The sequence below is a fragment of the Sapajus apella genome, unplaced genomic scaffold (genome assembly GCF_009761245.1).
Source record: "Sapajus apella isolate SASKATOON/1434 unplaced genomic scaffold, GSC_monkey_1.0 scaffold3, whole genome shotgun sequence".
Classification (NCBI taxonomy): Eukaryota; Metazoa; Chordata; class Mammalia; order Primates; family Cebidae; genus Sapajus; species Sapajus apella.
The window spans coordinates 51,210,466-51,226,825 of NW_022436943.1; the positions used below are offsets into that span (position 1 = coordinate 51,210,466).

General features: G+C 49.3%; 1 long non-coding RNA gene across 1 annotated transcript in view; it reads left to right on the forward strand.

Annotated features, from left to right (window-relative positions):
• LOC116529120 overlaps nucleotides 1-16,360 on the forward strand; it is a 370,222-nt gene that overhangs the window by 33,518 nt on the left and 320,344 nt on the right. Inside the window, exon 2 of the long non-coding RNA XR_004259387.1 lies at nucleotides 5,102-5,514. This is a non-coding gene — a long non-coding RNA (uncharacterized LOC116529120). The remainder of the gene's footprint in view (nucleotides 1-5,101; nucleotides 5,515-16,360) is intronic.

Here is a 16,360-nt window from a genome sequence, read left to right on the forward strand (position 1 = left end):
CCTTCCTTCCTTCCTTCCTTCCTTCCTTCCTTCCTTCCTTCCTTCTTTCTTTCTTTCTTTCTTCTTTTCTCTTCTTTTCTTTTCTTTCTTTTCTTTTCTTTCTTTTCTTTCTTTCTTTCCTTTGAGACAGAGTCTCACTCTGTTGCCAGGCGCTAGACTGGAGTGCAGTGGCACAATCTCGGCTCACTGCAACCTCCGCCTCCTGGGTTCAAGCAATTCTCCTGCCTCAGCCTCCTGAGTAGCATGCCACCGCGCCCAGCTAGTTTTTGTATTTTTAGTAGAGACAGGGTTTCACCATGTTGGCCAGGATGGTCTTGATCTCTTGACCTCGTGATCCGCCCGCCTCGACCTCCCAAAGTGCTGGGATTACAGGCTTGAGCCACCGCGCCTGGCCGTTCTGTTTTCTTTCTTTGTTAACCTTATCTTTTTGTTTACTAAGAATATATTTTCCTTTGAGTCTTTGAGCATAGTTATAATAACTGCTTCAAAAACCCTTGTCTGCTAATTCCAGAAACCGGGTCACCTCAGGGTCATAGGGACGGTCAAGAATGGATCACATGGGCCGGGCGCGGTGGCTCACGCCTGTAATCCCAGCACTTTGGGAGGCCGAGGCGGGTGGATCACGAGGTCAAGAGATCGAGACCATCCTGGTCAACATGGTGAAACCCCGTCTCTACTAAAAATACAAAAAATTAGCTGGGCATGGTGGCACGTGCCTGTAATCCCAGCTACTCAGGAGGCTGAGGCAGGAGAATTGCCTGAACCCAGGAGGCGGAGGTTGCGGTGAGCCGAGATCGCGCCATTGCACTCCAGCCTGGGTAACAACAGCAAAACTCCGTCTGAAAAAAAAAAAAAAAAAAAAAAGGATGGATCACATTTCCTGTTTTTGTTTTCTCTTTGGTTGTTGTTATATTCAGCTATTTTAAATTGTATCACAGACATTGTGAGTGATACTTTGTAGGGGCTGATTCTGTTTTGTTCCTGCAAAGAGTAGTGCTTTTTCATTTCAGTAGGTAGTTAACTCAGTAAACTCAGACTTCAAACTCTGACTCCCTAGTATTGGGCAGCAATGGAAATTGCTGTTGCGTTCTTTTGGCTTTAATTGGGCTGCTGCATACAAGCTTGGCTCAGGAGTCACTTAGTGACTTAGGGAGCATTTGTACCCAGAACTTGAACTCCCCTTTCCGAAAACAGTTTTTCCAGGATTTGTTCTGTCACTTTCACCTGTGTGTTACCTTGATCTCTGTCCTGATGTTTCAGCACAGCAAGACCGTCTAAGTGTTAGCCACCCATATGTTGCAGAACTGGGCCTACCCTCAGGCTAAAATGGACCAAAAGCAGGAACTCATTGGAGTGCTGAATTTCTTTTTTCCAAGTCTTGATCACATTCCAGGATGTCCTACTTTTGGTCACCTGGTGCCTTGAGGATTTTTAGTTTTTTTAAAATATTTTGTTCAGTGTTTATAGTTGCTCTGCACCAAGGAACTGGTTCAATAGGAGCTACTCAACCATTGCCAGAACCTTCTTGAAGTTTCTAGAAATACTGTCTTTTTCTTTTTTTTTTAAAAGACAGGGTCTCACTCTGTGCTGTGTCACCCAGGCTGGAGTGCAGTGGTGCAATCTCAAACTCGGTTCACTACAACCTCCATCTCCTGAGTTCAAGTGATTCTCATGCCTCAGCCTCCCAGGTAGTACCTGCCACCACACCGTGCTAATTTTTTGTATTTTTAGTGGAGATGGGGTTGCGCCATGTTGGCCATGCTGGTCTCGAACTCCTAACCTCAGGCAATCCACCCACCTGGGCCTCCCAAAGTGCTAGGATTTACAGGCATGAGCCATTGCACTTGGCCTAAAAACACTGTCTTATTTAAATAAGAAAGAGTGTGTCTCAGAATGGAAAGAACACAGCTTTGGCGTCAAACCCAGCTTGGATGCAGAATCTGACTCTATCTCTTTTTTTTTGAGACTGATCCTCATTCTGTCACCGAGGCTGGAGTGCAGTGGCACAATCTTGGCTCACTGCAACCTCTGCCTCCTGGGTTCAAGTGATTCTCCTGTCTCAGCCTCCCAGGTAGCTGGGATTACAGGTGTGCACCACCACACCTGGCTAATTTTTGTATTTTTAGTAGAGACAGCGTTTTGCCATGTTGGCCAGGTTGGTGTTGAACTCCTGACCTCAGATGATCCACCCACCTCAGCCTCCCAAAGTGCTAAGATTACAGATGTGAGCCACTGCACCTGGCCTGACTGTCTCTTAAAGTCTGAGCCTCAGGAGTCTCATATGCAGAGTGGGAAAACTAAGTCTACCTCCCACCAGCTGTTGCAGTTGAAGTAAATAAAATAATGTGTTTTAAGCACCTAGCACAGTGTCAACCACCTAAAATGTCCTCATTAATTGGAGGCCATTCTGACCCTGAGGATCGCAGTGATCTTGGCATGAACCCCGTGTGGCAAGCACTGTTTTCCTTTTTACAAACGAGGACAGTGGGTCGCCCCAGATGTTATAAGGGGCAATGGGGTGGATATTTTATTTATTTATTAGTTATTTTTTCTTGAGACAGTCTTGCTCTGTAGCCAGGTGCGAGGCTGGAGTGCAGTGGCGCGATCTTGGCTCACTGCAAGCTCCGCCTCCCTGGATCAAACAGTTCTCCTGCTTTAGCCTCCCGAGTAGCTGGGACTACAGGCATGTGCAACCACGCCCAGCTCATTTTTGTATTTTTTAGTAGAGACGGGGTTTCACTATGTTGGCCAGGATGATCTTGATCTCTTGACTTCGTGATCCACCCGCCTCGGCCTCCCAAAGTGCTGGGATTAGAGATGTGAGCCAATGTGCCCAGCCGGATATGCTTTTAGGAAAAAACATGGCTTACTGTTTCATTCCTGATTTCTTCATTGGCCGTGCAGATGTATGTGGCTGTGTGCATTGTGGTTAGGGTGAGGTAGCTAGCTTGATTTCCATTTGGAGAAAGGGTTGTACCTCCTCACTGAAGAATGCTTAAAACAGGAGATGGGTGCTCTCTGTCATTCCTGCATGGCAGGCAGAATACCATCCCCCTAAATGTCCACATCCGAATCCCTAGAACCTGTGGATATATTGCCTGGCATGTCAAAAGGGACTTTGCAGATGCTATGAAGGCCAAGGACCCTGCGATGACAGATGATTTTGGATGATCTGGGAGAGCCCAGTATAATCACATGGGTCCTTAGGAGTGGAAGAGGGAGGCAGAGAGTTATTCAGAGACAGAGATACGGCCACAGAGGCAGAGTGAAAGAGATGCATTGGAGCTGTAATTGAAGACAGAAGAAGCTATAGGCAAGGCATATGAGGCAGGCTTTAGAAGCTAGAAAAGCAAGGACACCCATTCCCTCTCAGCCACCAGAAAGGAACACAGACTTCCCAACAGCCTGATTTTAGCCCCGTGAGACCCGTGTCAGACTTCTGACTTCTAGAACCTGAAGATCGTAAATGTGTGCTGTTTTATTTTTTATTTATTTTTCTGTTTTAAACCACTAAGTTTGTAAACATTTCTTGGGCGGTAATAGTTGCTTTTGATGGGAGTTGGAGTAGTGGTCAAGCTCATGGGCTTTGGAGCCAGTCTGCCAGTCTGCCAGTCTGCCTTGTTAAAAACATTTTCCTGTTTTTTTTTTTTTTTTTTTTTTTGGAAGATAGAGACTCATTCTGTGGCCCAGGCTGGAATGCAGTGGTGTGATCTCAGCTCACTGCAACCTCTGTCACTTTGGTTCAAGCGATTCCCATTCCTCAGCCTCCCAAATAGCTAGAATTACAGGTATGTACCACCACACCCAGCTAATTTTTGTATTTTTAGTAGAGAGAGGGTTTTGCCATGTTGGCCAGTCTGATCTTGAACTCCTGGCCTCGAGGTGAACCACCAGCCTCAGCATCACAAAGTGCTAGGCTTACAGGCATGAGCTACCTAGCAGTGTCTCAAACCCCTTTTCTGTGTGGTTTTTTTTCTTTTTTAGCTGTGTGACCTTGTGGAAGTTGCTTCACTTCTCTGGGCCTCAAATTTCTCATCTCTAAATTTGGTTAACAATAATCTACAACTCATCGTTTTTTGTGAGGATGAAATGAGGGTTTCACACATGCAGAAAGCCTAGAAGTAAGTTTTAGCTGCGGCCATTCTGGGCAGGAATTCCTCACAAGGTAACTTAGAGCATCGGATCAGGGCATAGACTTGGGAGACAGACTGTCTAGCCTCAGATTTAGGCTCCTCTCTTACTAGTCTGAAGCAGATTGGTTGTCTGTTCCTCCATTTCTTCATCTGGAAAATAGGGGCAGGCGTCCCGAGAGCGAATCAGATGGAGAGGCCGAGATATTAGCAAGTATATCATAGACGTTCCTCAAAGGGCAGTTAATGTTATCACTGGGTGGGTTGGGGGATATTGAGCCTCCAGCCCCAGGCCCTTGGACCGATTTGTTCTTCAGTTATCTCTGGAGTAATTTAAATACACTGGACTGGGAAGACAAAGCTATCGCCCCACTGATGGAACAGTGCTGAGTACCTGGCAGGTGCTCAGTAATCACTGAATGAATGAGTAAGGAAAGTGCAGGCCTCAGGCCCTGCCCTGGAAGTGGCTTGCAGTGCCGGACAAGGCCTGGAGCCAGGCCAGGGCTCTGTGGTTGTCTTTAAAAAGAAACAAAACAAAGAACTACTTCCTACCAGCTGACCCTAAACCCCCAGCTCCCAGCAAGGACGTCTCAGCTCTGCAGGGGAGCCTCGGCAGCGTGCCAGGCCTGGCCATGCTGTCAGCTTTGTAAGCCACTCACAAGTGTTCTCCCCTCATCTTTATAATGGACGCCCCACAGCCTCCTCTCCCCTCCCAGGGTGGTCCTGAGGCTCCGAGCACCTGGCAGTTCTCTGTCTGAGAGGTCCTTGGTGCCACAGGGGAGGCAGCTCTCACCTGAAGGCCTCCCTAGAGGCCAGTCTCACCTTTGTGTGTTACCAGGTATGGAGAATTATTTGTAGTGAGTTACTCTCTGACTGTGTTAGGACCAACTACAAGGAGGAAAGAATGACTGAATACTGCTTGGGGTCGGTGACCGTGACGAGACTGTTTTTTTTCTTCTTCCCTGTTGCAGGCCTGATCTTTTGGCCAGAAGGAGATGAAAAAGATGCCCCTCAAGATGGCTGCGCCTGTCAGCTGCATGGAGCTTCGGTCAAGTATTATTTTCTGAGCCTGATGGATTTACAGTGAATATTCAGTCGTCTAGGGAATAACCCTGGTGGAACCATGCACTGGAATGACACACGCCCGGCACATTTCAGGATACTTAAAGTGGTTTTAGGGGTAGCCCTGGCTGAGTGCCTCATGGATTCTTAGAGCTTGGATGTCCATGGGGGACGAGGGATTGCAGCTGGCTGCGAGGACTAAGAGCTCTGTTTACTTGGGTCTCTGCCAACTTCCTTTGGGTCTCTCTGTGGAACGTAAGACCCCGACTCTCCTGGTGGAGCGTCTCACGCACGTTCTGTCCAGTGCTCAGCTGGGCTTGAGGTGAGGTTGTCCTGGCTGGTGGCGGAGGGCACGCTGGGATGTGGCTGGTTGTCGCAACGAGCTAGCACTTAATGAGCACCTCTGTGTGGTTGGTGTGATACTGGGTGCATGGGGGAGACAGAGGGAAGTCCAGAGGTCCTTCCTGGAAGCCATGACTGCTCCCTGCACTGATATGTGTGATTGTAGACACACATCACCATTTTTCTGATTCTCCCGGTTTAGCTGTCACCATCGACCTCCCTATAAAGTGCCTCTGCTGTTGGTTCTGTGTCCTGAAGACATTGTGTGCCACTTGGCACAGCCTCTGATACTGCAGAAAGGGTAAATTAAGACAGGATTGTTAATGAATGAAGACATGGGAGATTCAATGGGAAGATATGCGTGGGGGAGTAATTTCTTGGCTCTGTGCTTAGAGCTAGGAACAACATGGGCCATATGGCTGGTACTGTGAGGGTTGGATGTGGGCAGGTGCATGTGGAGGCAGATGGGCCTGGGTGTGAATCTTTCACCATACACATGGCATGCCTCCATGCAAACTGCTGGATTCCTTTCCCTGCAGGGAAGGGTTAAGTACTATCAAATGTCACAGGACTGGAGTTGAAGATCGAGGAGACATTGAAATGCTGATCACATGGCAGACACTCAGCACGTGGTGGATAATGCTGGCTAGGGTAGCTTCTGGGGATGATGGGCATTTCTTGGCCCCGCTGATCCTTCTGAGCACAGCCAGGGAGGCAGTGCTGAACTCTGATCTGGGTACAGCTGGTTGGCATGGACAGTGGATTAAAGGTCAGAGTTTCCCTGCAGCCCACGGGAAGGCAGAGTGACAAGTCAGTGGCAAATGAGGAAATGGAGTCTCGTGCCAGCTGGAGGGAGGGAGCAGCTGGGTTGGCCACAAAGGCCTGTTGCAGTTCTGCAGCTGACAAGTGGAAGGACTGGCCTCTCAGGTCTGAGCCTTGTGGCCTGGGAGGCTGCTGGCTTGGAGCGATGAGTGGTGCCAAGCTGTCTGAAGCAGAGTTGCATCTCAAACAGCAAGTGGTCCAGTTCTCAGGTCACTTGAGGCCACCTGGCACGTGGCGGCCAAGACCGCAGTTGGGGCGGGCCCTTGAGTCTGATTTTGATTGGATTTCTGGTTCTGCTCCTGCCTGACAGCACTTTCTCAGACAGGCTTTCCTGACCCCTAAAGTGAATAATGTCACTCTGGGTGTTACATGCTTCTCTCATCCATACCTCCTAGATGTGTTGCAATTGTATATTCATCTGTGCAAGTTATTTGGTTTCATGTCTTTCTTCCTCACACTGAAAAGTAATCTCCCTGAGTTCAGGAAAGGCATTTGCCTTGCTCACAGGCTAGACACATAGCAGACATTTTATTTGTTGCCTCACAGTTGCCCCGATCAAATGGTGACTCTCAGTGGTTTTCTTTTGGCTTCTTTGAAAAGGTCGGACAGAAAGGAAACACTTTTTTTTTTTTTTTTTTTTTTTGAGACGGAGTTTCTCTCTTGTTACCCAGGCTGGAGCGCAATGGGGCTATCTCGGCTCACCGCAACCTCCGCCTCCTGGGTTCAGGCAATTCCCCTGCCTCAGCCTCCTGAGTAGCTGGGATTACAGGCACGCGCCACCATGCCCAGCTAATTTTTTGTATTTTTAGTAGAGACGGGGTTTCACCGTGTTGACCAGGGTGGTCTCGATCTAATGACCTCGTGATCCACCCGCCTCGGCCTCCCAAAGTGCTGGGATTACAGGCTTGAGCCACCGCGCCCAGCGGGAAACACTCTTTTATTGAGCATATCTATGACTTAGCCCAACCATCTCACTAGGAGAGCAGTGGCGTATCCATTACACAGTTGAGCGCCCTGGGGCTCTGAGGGGCCATGTACCGTGTCCAAAGTTATTTATCCAGGAGAAGGCAGAGCCAGAAGCTGAGAAGTGCCTCATGTTTTACACCGAACCAGGCATCTTCGGCTGGAGACTGTTCCCTGCAGCCTTGGGAACGGTGTGTGTGTGACGTTGTGCTGCAGCGGGTGCTGGACTGTGCTTGCCATACTGTGGTCACATAGGGGCAGGCAGAGGAGGTATTTCGGGTGGGGGCGCTGCTGAGGGTGTGCAGAGAGGCTCACAGTGGTGAGCAGAGAGGTCCTGGGACAGGAGGGGCTTAGCTGGGAAAGACAGAGGCAGCACGCTCCCCACCCCCTGTGCCTTCCCAGGCCCCTCTCACCCCTCCTGCCCTCTTCCCCCGCCCTATTGTGGTGGCAGCTGTGCCTCCCTTATCACATGGCCCATAGCTCTGTTTTTTCCCCTTTTATCAGTTACTCCCTAGAACAACCCAATTGTGCTGGTCCGGGTTATCTCCCGCTCTTCACAGTAGGGCCAGAGTGGGCTCAGGCACCAAAGGACACAGAATGGTTATGGCGATGAATACAATTCCTTCTCTGTGTCAGCAAGGACGTTGTGTCCCATGGACACTGATGTAGTGATAATCTCCATGTATGAAACCATGGTCTCTACAGGGCACATAGCACATGTTTTGCCATTCAAGCCTCAAAACAGAGCTATGAGATGCACACCATTATGGTGATCATCTGTTTTACTGTTTTCTTTCTTTCTTGTTTTTTTGAGACTGAGTCTTGCTGTGTGGCCCAGGCTGGAGTGCAGTGGTGCGATCTCGGCTCACTGCAACCTCCGCCTCCCAGGTTCAAGCAATTCTCGTGCCTCAGCCTCCCGAGTAGCTGTGATTACAGGTGCATGCCACCATATCTGGCTAATTTTGGTATTTTTAGTAGAGACAGGGTTTCACCATGTTGGCCAGGCTGGTCTCAAACTCCTGATCCCAAGTGATCTGCCTACCTCACCTTCCCAAAGTGCTGGGAATTCAGGCGTGAACCACCACGCCCAGCTTGTTTTACTGTTGATGTAACTGGAGCTCCCAGAGGGAAATCAAGTGTCCCCAGGGAACACAGGCAGCATTTGACAGCTCTGCCTGACTCCAAAGCCACTGTGCAACATTACCTGGAACTGAGAGACGCAATTTCTCCCCTCTTGGCCACCGGTGACTGTGACCATGAGCAAACTATGTCTCCTTTTTGGGCCTTTAGTACATTCATTCATCGGGAAACTGATCAGCCGGGACACTTCAGAGTGAAAGGGGCGCTGTATCACTTACTCTGGGACAACAGGTGTACACGAGGCTGTGGTTGGGCAAACCAGGTCTAGTGGCTCCCAGACTCATCAGTTAGATGGTGGGAGCTGGCGCTGAGGGAGCTGCTCGTGCGTCATTCGTCCAGGGTGGCTCTCCCAGTTTTCGCTGGACTTTGTCTGAACAGTTTGCATTTCTGCTCATGGTGCCGGAGCTTGCTGGTCTGATGTCATGTCACAAGCCTGCCTTCAGCCACTTAGAAGAGCCCTGTTATCCCTGACGGCTGCTAGAGCAGACCCAACCTGTACTTTTTTCACTTGATGGGCCCCTGGAATGATTGGCAGCACATTCTCTAGCTGTAGAGGCTGCCCTGTCACCCACGCTGACATCCTGGCCAGGTTCCTGGAGATGGCTTGGCATCTTGGGCCTCTTCCTCCTCGGGGTGCCTGGAGCCCCTGACAGTCTATCCAGCATGGCCGTGAGAGAAGTGCTGTGACTCGGTCATCTCCAGGGGTTCTCAGTCAACAGCCTGAGGTTGCTTAAGGGCTGGTGTGTATGAATACCTAGAATGTGCCCAGTTCACCTTCTCATCTGGCGAGGGGGATGCGGTTTCCCCTTTTACATATGAACAAACCAGGTTTCAGTGAGACCCAGAAAGCTGCCATGGTTGTTGATAGTGAGAGCAGAGAAGCTAGTGTTTGCAGTCCCATGGTCAGCCACGACACCCCTTACTCCCGTCCAGCCAGCGCTTCTCAAAGCGTGCTGATGAGTGATGTGAGATGATGTTAGGTTACAGATAAGATTTAAAAAATTGTTTTGTTTTTAACTCAACTTTGAAAAAGACAGCAATTGGTACATGAGACCTCTGATTTTGCAGATAATACTGGTCTTTAAGAAAAGGTCAACTTTTTGAAAATACTGTTAACGAGACGTGGACCTGGTCCTCCTGAAGGGGACTAAATTGGAGTGCAGGTCATTGTTCCTGTTTGTGGTGCTCCATCTGTGTGGCTCTGGCCATGCCACTGGAGGCCGTGTCTGAGCCTGCGACTTGAGTAGTAGCTCTGCGTCCTCTGTCATGTCTGCTGTAGCTTCAGTTCATCATGATTCTCCCCAAATCCTGAAGATTCATGGTAAAGCGACTGCATGACTTGGTTGAAGCTAGACTGAAAACAGGAAGGATCCCAGAACGATAGCGCTTGATAATCCTATAATTTGGCTGAAATTGCCTGCAGTTACGTCTCAGTGCTGCCTGTTACATTCATTGATCACCCAAAGGTTTTCAGTCAACTCCTGCGTTAATTATTCTCTGGGATTGATTGGTGAAATAGTAACTATTTCCACTAGGCAATCAAGTGGTGACTTATTCATTGATTCTTTCCATTCATTTCTTCTCAATAAACTGAAAATAAGGTCCGGGTGAGGCGGCTCAAGCCTGTAATCCCAGCATTTTGGGAGGCTGAGGAGGGCAGATCACCTGAGATCAGGAGTTCAAGACCAGCCTGGCCAACATAGTGAAACCTTGTCTCACTAAAAATACAAAAATTAGCTGGGCATGATGGCATGTGCCTGTAATCCCAGATACTCAGGAGGCTGAAGCAGGAGAATCATTTGAACCTGGGAGGCAGAGGTTGCAGTGAGCCGAGATTGTACCAGTGCACTCCAGCCTGGGTGACAGAGTGAGACTCCATCTCCAAAATAAATAAACAAATAAATAAATTGAAGATAATATTACCTACCCCATGAGTTTATTGTGAGAATTAAATAAGAGAACATATTAAAAGGCTTAATTCAGTGCCAGGCATATAATAGGTACTCCGGGAATATTAGTTTTTTTAAAGATAAAACATTAAAATGGAATTAGAAGATCAAAGCATATAGGCATAAAGATATAAAAAATATTGAAGATGAATGAGTTACTAAAATTTAACATTACATTTAACTCTGAGCTTCCTAGTTAGCACAATGCTGAGTAGGTTATATTTGTGTCTAAAGTAAAGATTGGCAGACTTTTTATATCAAGGGCTAGACGGTAAATGTTTTCAGCTCTGTGGGCCACACAGCTCTGTACTGCTAGCCAGCTCTGCCTCTGTACCTGGAAAGCAGCCACAGATAATATGTAAATAAGTGGGTGTGGCTGTGTGCCAATAAAACTTTATTTACAAGAACTGGCAATGGGCCTATAGACTGTAGTTTGTCCTTGGTCTAAATAAGGGAAACTTGTTTGTCTTTGAAAGGCAGAAACTTCCCCTGGATCATACAGACTGAAAAAAAAAATTGTTACAAGATGTGATATTTCCCTGAGACTTGCTAAGCAGCATATGCGCAGTGCTTTCATTGGGGTTTACAGAAAACTTAGAAGACAGCCTTTATGTGGCTAATTTTCTTACTGTTCATTTAGCAGACATTTATTGAGGGTTTACTGTGTCCTAGGCTCTGATCATGTGCATTTTGGCAGGGGGTGCTGCGTTCACAGGTAGGGATCTTGGTGACAGTTTGGGGATGTCACTTTAGAACATTTTCAGTATGACATACTGTTCAGTCCCTGAATGACACACAGGCCTCCATGCTAACTTGAGTGGGCTTTCTGTCCGGCAGGCCTGGGTTCCAGGGACAGTCACTCAGCGTCCTGCCTCATGAGTGGCTGTGTCATATGAGATCTTGGCCCTCTTTGATTGAGAGCTACAATTATCTGAAGAGTGTGGTCTTTGGAACAAAACTAAATCAGATTTTGAAGCTTTGCTGTTTTATACCTGCTGTGTGATCTTGCTCAAGCTTTAATTTTTCTGTATAGAGGATTTTATTTGTATTTATTATATATATATATTTATTTTAAGTTCTGGGTTACATGTTCAGAATGTGCAGGTTTGTTGCATGGTAGACATGTGTCATGTAATTTACTGCACCTATCACCCCATCCCCCATCACCTAGGTACTAAGCCCAGCATGCATTAGTGGTTTTTCCTCATGCCCCCCCCCACCCCGCCCTCCCCTGTCCCACAATGTACCCAAGTGTTTTAACCTCTCTGAGCACTTTTTTTTTTTTTTTTGGAGACAGAGATTCGCTCTTGTTACCCAGGCTGGAGTGCAATGGCGTGATCTCACCGCAACCTCCACCTCCTGGGTTCAAGCAATGCTCCTGCCTCAGCCTCCTGAGTAGCTGGGACTACAAGCGTGCCCTACCGTGCCCAGCTAATTTTTGTAGTTTTAGTAGAGACGGGATTTCACCATGTTGACCAGGATGGTCTCGATCTCTTGACTTCGTGATCCACCCGCCTCAGCCTCCCAAAGTGCTGGATTATAGGCGTGAGCCACCGCGCCCTGCCTCTCTGAGCACTTTCTTCATCTGCAGACAGTAACACCTCTGAATCTCTAGTTTTACTCTAAAGCTGGCCAGTTAGTATTTGCTTTCTAAATGTTAGTTCTTCCACCTGGGGGCGGGGAGGTGGTGGCTGGCCTCACCCCATGAAGCTGTCTCCTGTATTTCCCCGCTAGAGCCTGTGGGTGTGAAGTTGCAGCCCCCTCCTCCTGGGTGAGTATTCAGTGTAAGAAGCCTTGAGAAAACACTGGCTTGTGGAATTCCAAAGTTAATGAAGGGAACAGATTCCAAGAGGGTCTCTGACCTTCCACCCTTTCCCCAACCCCCTGTTATCGCTCAGTGAGTTTGGAGGCATGCATAGGTTTGTAGGCACTGCAAGGAACTCTCACGATGTGGGGCAAGATCATGGCCTTGGCCTCTGGGTGTCTGGGCCAGGTGGGTGCATTTGGGCCTCTTCCCTACAGTGCCTGGTTAGCCTGCGAGAGACACAGGGAGCAGCCAGGTCAGCCTATCTTAAGTGAAGGGAGCGTATTTGATAAAGTTGGCAAATGATTCTCTGCTGTCCATAGGAAGAGCAGAGTAAGGGGCTATGTGAGGAGTCTAGAAGAAGGCCCAGTTCAAAGGAAGGACAGACGGAAGGAAGGAATGAAGGAAGGAAGGAAGGAAGGAAGGAAGGAAGGAAGGAGGGAAGGAAGGAAGGAAGGAGGGAAGGAGGGAAGGAGGGAGGGAGGGAAGGAGGGAAGGAGGGAGGGAGGGAGGGAGGGAGGGAAGGAGGGGGGGGAGGGGGGGGGAGGGGGGGGGGAAGGAGAGGAGGGGGGGGAGTGGAAGGGGGAGGGGAGGGAAGGGAGGGGTGATGGGAGAGAGGAGGGAGGGTAGTGGGTGAGAGGAGGGAGGGAGGGAAAGAAAGGGAGAATGAGAGAGAAAGAGAGATCGCAGGAAGGAAGGGAGAAAGAGAAAGATAGGAAAGAAGGAAAGGAAGGAAGGAAGGATGGAGAAAGAAAAGAAAAGGAAAGAGATGGAGGGGGAGGGAAGGGAGAAAGAAAGAGGAAGGAAGGAGGAGGGGAAGGGGGAGGGGAGGGAAGGGAGGGGTGATGGGAGAGAGGAGGGAGGGTAGTGGGTGAGAGGAGGGAGGGAGGGAAAGAAAGGGAGAATGAGAGAGAAAGAGAGATCGCAGGAAGGAAGGGAGAAAGAGAAAGATAGGAAAGAAGGAAAGGAAGGAAGGAAGGATGGAGAAAGAAAAGAAAAGGAAAGAGATGGAGGGGGAGGGAAGGGAGAAAGAAAGAGGAAGGAAGGAGAGGGGAAGAAGAAAGGAAGGAGAAGGGGAAGGGGGAAAGAAGAAGAAAGAGAGAGAAAGAAAGCAAAAGAAAAGGAGAGAAAGGGAGAGAAAGAGAAGGAGAAAGAAAGAAAGAGAAAAAATTAGTATTCTGTTCTTTGGAGCTGGGTGTTGTGTTCAGTTAAAGTGAGTGGAGTAGGGTCCAGAGATCAGGCTTTTTAGGGCAGTTAAAGCCTCAAGATGCATTCTGTTTCTGGCCCAGGGAACTTTCAGGGAAAAGGCTTTGGAGACCAAGCTAGGCAGGAAAGTGCCTTTGCTTATCATGCTGGAGACCAGACTGGGGCAGTGAAGTCGCCATAATTGATGGACCACACTGGACTGGAGCTGAGCGTGGCCCGTTCCTGAGACTGTGGGGCTCAGGGTGGCCTCGGCTGGGAACCTGTATTCCAGTGGCCCTGGTGGCTCTCTGACCTCTCCTGTTCCCAGGAGGCAGATTATTTCCCTGCGGTGGGGGTGAGGCGGTGGGGTGGGGGCTTCATCCCTCTCTGTCTTGCGGGCTTGTTAAAGTGTTGGCACCAAGCTGATAGCCGGGTCTCCAGTGCAGTTGCTGGGGACGGGGTCTTTCCCTCTCATCTAACTGTCACCATTTATCACTCCACAAGGGGTGGGGGCACTGGGGAGAAGAGTGTGCCCCACCTGATTACCAGGAAGTGCAATGGACGCCCCCACCCCCTGTTGGCTTATCTGGCTCCAAGCAAAGAGCAGCTGCTGGTGGTCATCAGGTCTCTGAGTCACTCTGAAGCTGGAGACTGGGTTCAGTGGAAGACGATGGCATAAACAAATAAACACTGGCCGCCCCAGCTCTCAGCTTTCTGCTCGCTGGGGGTGGGGTGGGGTGGGGTGGGGCAGAAGCTTCGTGTTGGGTTTTCAGGGAACATGAGGATACCCATAATAAAAATAATTTTCCTGATGGAGAAATGCTCTGGGGAGGTTGTGGAGGGATGCTAGGAAATCCCTGGGACCTTCTGGCTGTGTGAGCTGAGGGAAGACACTTGGCCTCTCTAGGCCATCGCTTGCTCCCTTGGGAAGCCTGTTACTGTGAAAGTGAGATGATCTGGGAGGTAGAACTGACCAGTGGTCCATCTCCCCTCTCCGAACATGACGCATAGTAAGCCCTGAATCTCGTTCAAATTTGGAAGTCAGATGGGCTTTGTGGCTGCCCTAGTTTCCGGCTGTTGAGTCAGCTCAGGCAGTTCTTGGGACTTCTGTGAGGCTTTGGCTCCCCGTCTCTCAACGGGGTGACAGTCCTCGTCTTGTGTCCCTCATGTGCTTGTTGAGAGGACAGATGAGTCACCTCTGGGAAAGTGCCCGAGAGCTGGATGCCATCACTCTGGGGTTGCATTTCATCCATAGAGACGTCTGGAAGGAAGGGAGTGAAGCAGAGCCTGACTCCTGATTCTTCAGGGAGGGAGCCTGGAGCTGGTGGACGGACATGAGGGGATAGGGCACAGTCCTTTCAGGCCAGGCTGGAGACCTCAAGATCCGGGGGCCCGCCCCCTGCTGTGCTGTGAGCGCCTGGAGCTCTCTGGCTTCCTAGGCTTTCCACTGTCTTTCCCAAAGCCTGCATACATTCTAGAATCTCCTGTGGAATTTCGGGGTGATCGCTGCATAATGTGATTGTCTAGCGCTGATACACAAAGCAGAAAGCCATAAAGAGTTATTTAACAAATGCTGTATTCCCAGCCCTGGATTAGCACGTGCTCACAATGTGGCATGCTTTGCTTTGGATCATTGTCTTTAAAGAAATTAAAAAAAAAAAAAATAGGGATAAGTGAGAAGTTTATGAGACTTTTCTCCCATTCCCTGTCCTTCTCTTCGTACAAGTACCTCTCCTGAACTTGGGGTATAACAGGTCATGTTCTTACAATTTTATTACAAATCTATGTGAAGATCACTGGTAGCACCAGTTTGTGTGTTTTTAAATTCGTAAGCAGGTGACATCATGTGTAAGATGTCTGCAGTTTCCTCTTTCCTCCCAGCCTTATGCTGGGCAGACGATTCTACTATGCCTGTTCATTCATTCACTGTGCCACAGTCTTGGGTTGTTGCCAGGATTTTGCCATTGTAAACAATGCTGTCATGAGCATCCTGGCATACAGCTGCAGGTGCATGTCTGAGTGTGTCCCAGGAGCACAGGGCATAGAGCATGCGCATTTGCAGCCTGACCGGAGGTTGCCACGCCACTCTTTAGTTGGCATTATCTCCTGGGTTCCTTCCCTGAGAGGCTGGGAACTTCTGGAGGGCAGGGGGTGGGCCACTCACCACTATATCCCTCTGCCAGTCAGCATGCCCAACACCAGGTACCAGCTCATGGTATGCTTGAATGGTGTGAATTCTGGGAGGGGACAAGGCAAGTGCCAGGCCAGGTCCAGAGTCTGGGTGTAGAAGGAGCAACATAATGGGGGCCCCTGCGGGAGCAACAGAAAGAAAAAAGAAATAGGGGCCTGCAGTGGGTGTGTGAGTGAAGACATTGCTGTTGAGAAGACACCAGTGAAGAGGCCAGCAGCGGTGTCTGGACGTGGCTGGGCATCATGAGGATGGATGCGGAGGTCCCCCGCATCATTCCTGGGGGCTTTTGGGGAGTTGGATGCAGGGTGGAGAGCTGAGGAAGAAGCTGGGCTTGCTCCCGAGGGCTCCTGGAGGGGCTGCCTGGAGTCTGATCCTCACTCACTGAGGTTTACCCAGGTCACCCATTGCAGTAACGGGTGTGGGGGACCCAGAGTTACTGTGACCAATGCCTTTAGGAGCCTGTCTTAGCCAGGATCTGGGGCTTCCAGCAAAGCCCACAGCACAGACACATTTTAGGAAAGTCAAGATGGAGATGCCTGCCTTGGCCCAGAAGGACACCAGGGCAGCAGGGCTGTTTATAGAAGGCCAGGAGGGGAAACTGCTGGAAGGAAGCTGAGTGCTATGGGAAAAAGCTGACAGAAATGAGCAAGGGAGGATTTTTTTTTTTTTCTTTTCTTTTCTTTTTTATTTTTAGAGACAGAGTCTTGATATGTTGCCAGGCTGGTCTCAAACTTTTGAACTCGAGTGATCCTCCCAACTCGGCCTCCCAGTG